Source organism: Pseudochaenichthys georgianus, chromosome 9 (genome assembly GCF_902827115.2).
Source record: "Pseudochaenichthys georgianus chromosome 9, fPseGeo1.2, whole genome shotgun sequence".
NCBI classification, from domain to species: Eukaryota; Metazoa; Chordata; class Actinopteri; order Perciformes; family Channichthyidae; genus Pseudochaenichthys; species Pseudochaenichthys georgianus.
This window is the reverse complement of record NC_047511.1, coordinates 15741260-15749903: the sequence shown is the minus strand read 5'-3', so window position 1 is coordinate 15749903 and position 8644 is coordinate 15741260. Positions and strand designations below refer to the sequence as shown.

The window sequence follows — 8644 nt, the reverse complement described above, 5'->3', positions numbered from 1 at the left end:
GACCATCAAACTGTAAGTTACATTTCAAAATAAAATTAAAATGTACTTTTCAAAAAGGTACTTATTGTTCACAAAAAAGTAAAATTAATACAAATTAGTTATATTTTCTATTTGTAAAAAGAAACATTTCAAGGACTTTTGCAAGCCGTTTGAGTATGTATTCCATATCCTTGATATCAGACGGCAGCTACCTACACTAGTTGGCTCTTTGATTTCACTTGTTAGATATATGGTCACACTAGTTTGGCACTCTGCTTTACTAGTTGAATACACAATTATACTAGTCACTCTTTTTCAGCAACGAGTGGCACTTTTGTCCGACTAGTTATCACATAAGCCTTACTAGTGACGCCACGAGCAGCACTAAAGTCCCAACTTGAGTTTTTGCAGTGCTGTTAACTTTTAGTGTCACTAGTACGGTCAGAGGGTCACTAGCTCATCAAAAAATCTTACAAGTTGGGACTTTGATGCTGCTCCTGGCGTCACTAGTAAGGCTTATGTAGTAACTAGTCAGACAAAAGTGCCACTAGTGGCTGAAAAAGAGTGACTAGTATAATGTGTTATTCAACTAGTAAAGCAGAATGTCAAACTAGTGTGAACATATATCTAACAAGTGCAATCAAAGAGCCAGTTAGTGTAGGTAATTGCTGTCTGATATCAAGGATATGAAATACATTCTCAAATGGCGTGCCATTGGAGTTAAAGTGCAAAGATGAACAACTGTAGGCACAGGGTTTCAGTGGTTTACCACCATCAAGGACCATCAGCACTTTCAGTGCAAACATGAACAACTGAGGTAGATTTAGACATATTCTACCAAATGTAAACATCATTCAACTGCTTTAAGCAACAAATTAACTGTGCAACACAAACATTGGCATGTGCAAAGTTTCAACCTGTAACACAGCCTACTCTCTCTGTAACAGGTAATTGTTTTAGATTGAGTAGGCAGCCCAAGGCCCATCAGCACTTTCTGTGCAAGCATGAACAACTGAGGTAGATTTAGGGGAAAGACATATTCTACCAAATATAAACATTACACTGCTTTAAGCAACAAACTATCAAATAATTAACTGTGCAACACAAACATTGGCATGTGCAAAGTGTCAACCTGTAACACGGCCTACTCTCTCAGTAACAGGTCATTTTTTAGATTGAGTAGGCAGGGTTTCAGTGGTTTACCATCATCAAGGCCCATGAGCACTTTCTGTATGAAAGTGAAAGTGTTGATGAGTTTCTTGGGGTAGTCCAAATGTAACGCGTACATCAAGCCGAACAACAATGCAAAGGAATCCGCCATCCTGGGGATATTGCTGATGACGAAATCACCTTCCACCAGAATAGCAGTACTTGCCGGACTGAGATCAACTTCACTTGGAGTGCCCTCGGTGACCATGCTGACAATAGCAACCGGTGTGTTGGTGATGTCTGGCCGGTCCACCTCCTCTGCCTGGAAATGCATAGAGTCCAACTGTAAGGTTGACTTGAAGTAACTAAACAATCTCATTCACATATTCCTCAACGGGTAAGTATATAGGAAGGTATTTAAAAAATGTGTTGCGGTGGCCCTGAAGTGCAAGACACCACAGCATTTCAGAAAACACCACAGCATTTCACAAAACACTACAGCATTTCACAAAACACCACAGCATTTCAGAAAACACCACAGCATTTCACATTGGACGGAAAGGGTATTCCTTTAGGGAGAACACTTCTTGTTTGTGATTGGACAGAGCCAGCCAGAGAAGCACTGCTGTGATTGGTTGTTTTTGCTGCCAGTCAAGAAATGACGCTTCGTGATTGGTCAACACCCGACAGCGAAATATGTCCCAACCATGGTCCCACAACGTATGGTCCCAACACATCAGCCGTTAGCACACACTCAGATCTCACAGCTCCTCATATCTGTTCAGAAACTGGACAAAAGTTAAACATGTACAAACCACAGACTGTCTATGTCATGGCGAATACAGTCGCTGCTTTATTTATGTCTGTATGACGTTGTTGTGAGTGTGGACGGAGCAGCTACAGGTTAGTTTAGCCTGATGAATCCGATTCAGAAAACACGCATTTTAAAAGCTTTTCGCCTGCCGTCTTGTCTGCAGACTTGTCAAAGCGTTAATTCATGGTTTTTACTAACTGTTATCAGTATGTAGTTACTTCGGCATCACTTTGAAACGTGTATTACAATTAAATCACGGTCAAATATGTTCATTTTGTTGTAGGATTTACATGGAGATACGCCCCGTCCCCTCTCACAGCTGACAGCCGCGGTGAAACTCGAGTGATTAGAGCGATGCGAATATTGGGCGGTCTACCATAGTATTTACATGGAGATAAGCCCCTTAAAAACCATGAGTTAATAAAGCATTAATTCTGTGTTTACTCCTGTCATTCAAACAAGACGCTGGAGAGGGGGTGGGCCGTATCTCCATGTAAATCCTATCGGAATTGGATCCATCAGGCTAAACTAACCTGTAGCTGCTCCGTCCACGCTCACAACAACGTCATACAGACATAAATAAAGCAGCGACTGTATTCGCCATGACATAGACAGTCTGTGGTTTGTACATGTTTAACTTTTGTCCAGTTTCTGAACAGATATGAGGAGCTGTGAGGTCTGAGTGTGTGCTAACAGCTGAGCTAACGGCTGATGTGTTGGGCTAATCACAAGCGTCATTTCTTGACTGGCAGCAAAAACAACCAATCACAGCAGTGCTTCTCTGGCTGGCTCTGTCCAATCACAAACAAGAAGTGTTCTCCCTAAGGAATACCCTTTCCGTCCAATGTGAAATGCTGTGGTGTTTTGTGAAATGCTGTGGTGTTTTGTGAAATGCTGCGGTGTTTTCTGAAATGCTGTAGTGTTTTCTGAAATGCTGTGGTGTCTTGCACTTCAGGGCCACCGTATTTCTTTTATATATCTGAAAATATTTTTGATTGCTCCCGTCTGTTTGTTTTAACTGGAAGGGTGAAATAGCTAAACAGTTTCTTACAAGCACACATTCTGACCTCACTAGCAGTACTTTGAGTGCACTAAATACTTACGATCCAAGACTTGAAGAACTCTGGGTCCTCCTCACACAGGTATAATGGGAGGGCTCGAAGGGCTGCATTGCGTTTCATGTGGACATCCTGTACTTCCTGGAAAGACAAGCACAAACTAGCATAATTAAAAAGCAATGGCTTTTTTTAATTAATATATACATGTTTATTTTTGATTGTTGTCTAATTAAAAAAAAAAAATTCCCTATCTGTTATCGTTATATTTGTGACACTCTTCTGAAAAATACAATCCGGTATATTTTACATTATCTGTTTATGATGTGAATTTGAATGAATGTGGTTTTTGTGTAAAAGTAAATAAGCATTGATATTTGGACCAAACTTCTAGTAAACTCACCTGGAGATCACAAATCCTTAGGATTTCACGCAGGGCCTCAGATACCTTGCCAGTGCGTGCCGCCTTCTGCCTGTACAAGGCAATCAGTCGCAGGGTGTGTCTGTATAGTTCAGAAAAGAACTGGTTCGTAGGTTGACGTTTGTGATTCGTTGAAACTCAGCAGAAACCTACAGGAACACACAAATGTATAAAGATCATTAATGGATATGCAATTGTAAAATTATTAGTGATGCAACCGGTTTTGTTGTTTCCGTAAAAATATATTACAACATGATCATATCAAAGTATTCATTTAATTTGTATTATTATTTATATTGTTTTTATGTTGTTATATGTTTTTCTTCGCTTGGCGGAAGACAACTCCTCACCTTTAGCTGTGGCACTGACAAAAATATTTGAGTCCATAACAGCACTCACCAAATCATTCATGATAGCTTCAGTAGGAGAAATCTGATGCCTCTTAAAAACCTCTTTTAAAGTGTCTTTTATAACAGGTTGAGACAAGGAAAATATCTGAGTCAGATGATCAATTATCTCTTTGGATGCCATATCGGAAACATGAAGAATAGTTTGCATCTTCAGGAAGAGCGAGGACAAATTATGGTGTAACTGGGCTCTCAACTGGCTGGCGTCAGCCTCAGGAGAATCAAACGTGTCTGCATGCTGACACTGAGCAGGTTTCTCGTCCTCAGGGTCAGTAGCTGTCAAGACTCGGGCACTATCATTTTGTGTCGACACAATGTCTTCACAAATGTCCAAACTACCTGCATGGTTCCTGCTTTTGTGAGCATTAAATGATGAATAGACATTTGTGCTGTAGCTACAGTTCTTAAATGGGCATGTTACAGTTTCAAGGTTCTTTAAGTGTCCCCTTAAATGACTGAACACTGTTGCTTCAGAGAACGAATGTTTAAAGTTACACAAGGGGCAGCTAAAAATTGCACATCCTCCTTGTGCTCCCTCACTTGCACCAGTACTACACACATTTTTGTGAAGCCGTGATAAATGAATTTTCAATGCATTAAATGATTGAAATGTACAAATGCAAGAGTCATAGACACATGGCAAAGGGCTAACTCTTGAGTACTGGCTATGCTTCAAACGATAGTGCCTAAATAACTGAGCCTGGGTGTCTGACGAGACAGCACATAATTTGCACTTCCACGCCATTGAACCATTTCAACTTCAACAAAGCATGATGATCGGATCTGTAGATAGGCCAGTTATGTTCAAGTTACCTTGAATCTTGAGTCTCACTGCTATGAACCAGCTTCACCCTACGACAAAAAGAAATGTGCAGAGTTTTAATACAAGTTTGCAGTTTTCATTAGCTTACTGTCACTAGCAAACATGCCTGTGTGTAGGCCTCAACGTAATTGTGGAAAACAGCCCTAGCTAGCTACTAGCTTAATTCAGGAATAACATCACATTTACCAGATAATATCGGATAACATTAAGCACCAGTAACACACTTATAAACAGTAGGGCTGCCGTTGACTGATAGGAGTTACTAGCTAAAGTTAACATGCTGCTGCTCTGACGTTAACGTCCTTACACTCCATTGAACCATTTCAACCATGCAACTTCAACAAAGCATGATGATCGGATTACTGTAGAAAGGCCAGTTCTGTTCAATGTTCTGAATACCTAATTAAATAAATAAACCTACTGGAAAAAAGTTCTAAATTAATTAATTGAAAAAACAGAACACAGTATGGGTTAGCAATAACTTACCTTGAATATTGATGCAACAGCTTCACCCTACGGTAAAAATAAATGTGCAGTTTTAATACAAGCTTGCCGTTTGCATTAGCTTACATCTAGCTAGCATCAACGTAATTGTGGAAAACAGCTCTTGCTAGCTACTAGCTTAATTCAGGAGTATTCAGGAATGACATCACATTTGCCAGATAATAGCGTTAATAAGCACTAGTAAGTAACACACTTTTAAACAGTAGGGCTGCCGTTGACTAATAGGAGTTTCTAGCTAAAGTTAGCATACTGCTGCTCTAACGTTGAGGTCCTTACAGTACTTAACCGGCAGTCCGAAATTCAAAAAATAGCGCGAAGCAGCCGGTAACTGCGGCGCTCTGCACGTAACTCTGAATTAAACAACAGTTTAAACAGTCTAACGATCACATATAATCTTCGGGTGGTATATCCTTACAATATTATAACAAGAAAAGCAGTTTTAACGACTTATTTTGGTACTTACAAGTTAAACCATGTGTGGAATCCCTTCGCTTGCAAGAGCCGCCATGTTGGATGGATTTTTCTCGATTCGTCGCAACGTCTTGACGTAATGACGTCAGACGCTGCGTGACTGTTCACTCACAAGTTTTCATTCAAATTTGAATATTCACTCATAAACTATGATTCACATCAAATTAAACAGCACTTTTCGTTAAGAGAACGTATAAATGTAATGTTCGGTTGACTTGATATTTGGTTTTGATTGCAGTACCCATAATACTTATGAGTTAGTAGTACTGTTGGGGTTTACAGTGCAGGGGAAGTCAGTTCGAGTCTGCAAGGATTTTTTTTTGAAAACCCTTGACGTAACTGAGAAGTTTGCAAGGTCTGCAGGCGGCCATCCCTCAAGCCAACTGGGAATCTCACCCTCAAGTTCTCAGGGTAAACATTCCCCATGCAATAAAATCCCTGAGCTCAACAAAAATCTGATCATGGGGCACATCAAATCATTCCCAACATTAGAGTCACACTACTCTAGGAAAGATACCACAAAGCTGTACCTTGAGGAACATTTGAATGTGACCAAAATGTACGAACTCTATGTACAGAAATGCCACAACGAGTGGAAAGTAAATCCAGAGAAACTTAGTTTCTACAGATTCATCTTCAACACAGAATTCAACTTGGGCTTTCACCAACCCAAAAAAGACGCATGCAAGTACTGTGAGTGGTACAAGCGTTTAAATCCCAGTGACAAAGTACACCATGAAGAAGAATACAATGCCCACCAAACAAGAAAGGTGCAAGCCAGGGAACATAAAGAAAATGATAAGAGACATGCACAAGCAAAGTCCTCATTTAAAGCTCTCACATTTGATCTCGAGCAAGTGCTGACCACTCCCTGGAGCAATGTAAGCAGTCTTTTTTATTCAAGGAAGTTGAGCACGTACAACCTTACAGTGTACGAGTTGGGCAACAAAGAAGCACAATGTTACATGTGGCATGAGGGTGAAGGGGGGCGTGGCTCATCAGAGATCAGCACATGCATGTTCCAGTATCTGTCAACTCTTTCAGGTACTGAGCATGTGGTGCTGTACTCTGACACATGTGGAGGGCAGAACAGGAATGCTGGTTTTAGTGCCATGTGTCTCCATGCAGTCAAAACCTTGCCCATCTCCATTATTGACCATAAATTCATGGAGTCTGGACACAGTCAGATGGAATGTGACAGTGTTCATGCAGCCATTGAGACCGCCAGAAAAAAAGTGCCTGTGTACAGTCCGGAGGGGTACTATACTCTTGTGAGGATGGCAAGGAGGAACAGGCCATACAAGGTGATTGAGCTTGGGCACAGTGACTTTCTGGATTTCAAGTCCTTCTCACAACACACGGTCCGAAACAGAACCAAAGACACAGAGGGACAAACAGTTCGTTGGCAGAAAATTAAATGGCTGCGCTACACAAAAGAGGATCCGAAAGGGATTCAGTTCAAATATTCGCTGTCCGACCAACCATTTAAAATGCTGCAAGTTGGAAAGCATGAGACCAGAGGTGCTCATGCAATTGCACCAAAGAAGATGCACACAGGTCCACCTGGGATCACTGCTGTGAAAAAGAAAGACTTAATCACACTGTGCACAAATGGGAGTATCCCTCACTCCTATGTGGACTTCTACCAGTCTTTGCAAGTCATTCAGGCAGAGTAGGCTAGTATGTCGTTTCAAATAAATCTGAAACTTACATGATCTGTATAATATGCTGTTGTCGTATATATTGCTATACAGTACAATGTTCTAAAGTAGTTTTTGTTTTTGTTATTTGGCCGGGTTTAATGTAATGTATTGTTATTCAGTTATTTAACTAATGTGATATTGATATTTTATATTATCACAATGGACTCTGTAGCCTTTTTTCAATTGGTTATTTGGGGAAATGGCTAAACAATTAGTTATTTGGTTATTAATATATTTTTAAATAATTTTTTAATATAATTACATTCAATGAATATACAGTATGAATATAAGGATATTTTTATATGATATTTTTATTATAAAAATTGATTACTGTTACTTTTAAACTCATAAAATTTAAAGCCTTGTTCATCTTTTTATCAGATACGCCCTTTTTCTTAGTGTATATGACATCAAATCTTAGTTCCAAAAAGGCGCATGTGACTTTCTTCTGAATAAAAAGATTCAGATAAGATAATATATATTCAGAAGAATATTTTTTTCAATGAATGTCAAAATATTGTTCATTAAGTGTATTGTAATCCACATGTTTATGAAGTTGTCATATTAAAGATTGAATTGAATAAACAAAGTCAGGACAAAGTATGGTCATTTTTTGTTTTGGTTCTCCTGAACAGTTGGTCAAATGTCACTTACGCCCCTCTGGTTCTCACCCCTCGCCATGTCCTGGCCATTTCTACTGATCATAATTCCATTGTTGAGTTATACTAAAATAGATTTATATTGTGCAATTTTCCAAACTCACATTGGTTTCTCATACAGCATCTCTGTATAGTATGTGTATTCACTCTCTGTCCTAAACGGCTTGTTGGAGCTCCTGCCCCCCCTCCCTGTGAGCCCAGTGTGCTCTGATTGGTTGCGACGTTGAGGTTCATTGCTGCTCGCAGCTGCAAGGAGCAGACAGGCTTCCGTGTCGGCGATACACAGAGAACAAGCTAAACTCATCCTGAGCACACACAAACACTCACAGCCAAAGTAAAAACGATAAGTGTGGCTTGATATTGAGTAAGAAAAAGGTTTATAGCGCTGTGGGCATGGGTCTGCGGAGAGCATTTCTCCGCGATCCCAACGTAGTAGCCCGAAAAACGTTTACCCATTTAAACAGTCGTGGTAGATACCTTGTTTGTTTTAAACATCATAAATACACAAACAACAATGAATACTTACAGGTTGTGTACCCAAATCTCACGCTGGTCCAAACAAAGTAGGAACAGCATCATTCTTCAGTGCCCTATGCTGTGCATATCCGGCATGAATGCTGAAAGGTTTGGGAAGCTTTGTTTCGTGAAAGGCTGGCAGA

The 8644-nt window shown here is 40.0% G+C and overlaps 1 long non-coding RNA gene across 1 annotated transcript; it reads right to left on the bottom strand.

Annotated features, from left to right (window-relative positions):
- Positions 1-4636: 4636 nt before the first annotated feature.
- LOC117453142 (uncharacterized) lies at positions 4637-5671 on the bottom strand. The gene is made up of 3 exons (XR_004552840.2): positions 5616-5671; positions 5135-5161; positions 4637-4677 (listed from the first exon to the last, which is right to left on the bottom strand). It is a non-coding gene; the product is annotated as an uncharacterized lncRNA (long non-coding RNA).
- Positions 5672-8644: the final 2973 nt, after the last annotated feature.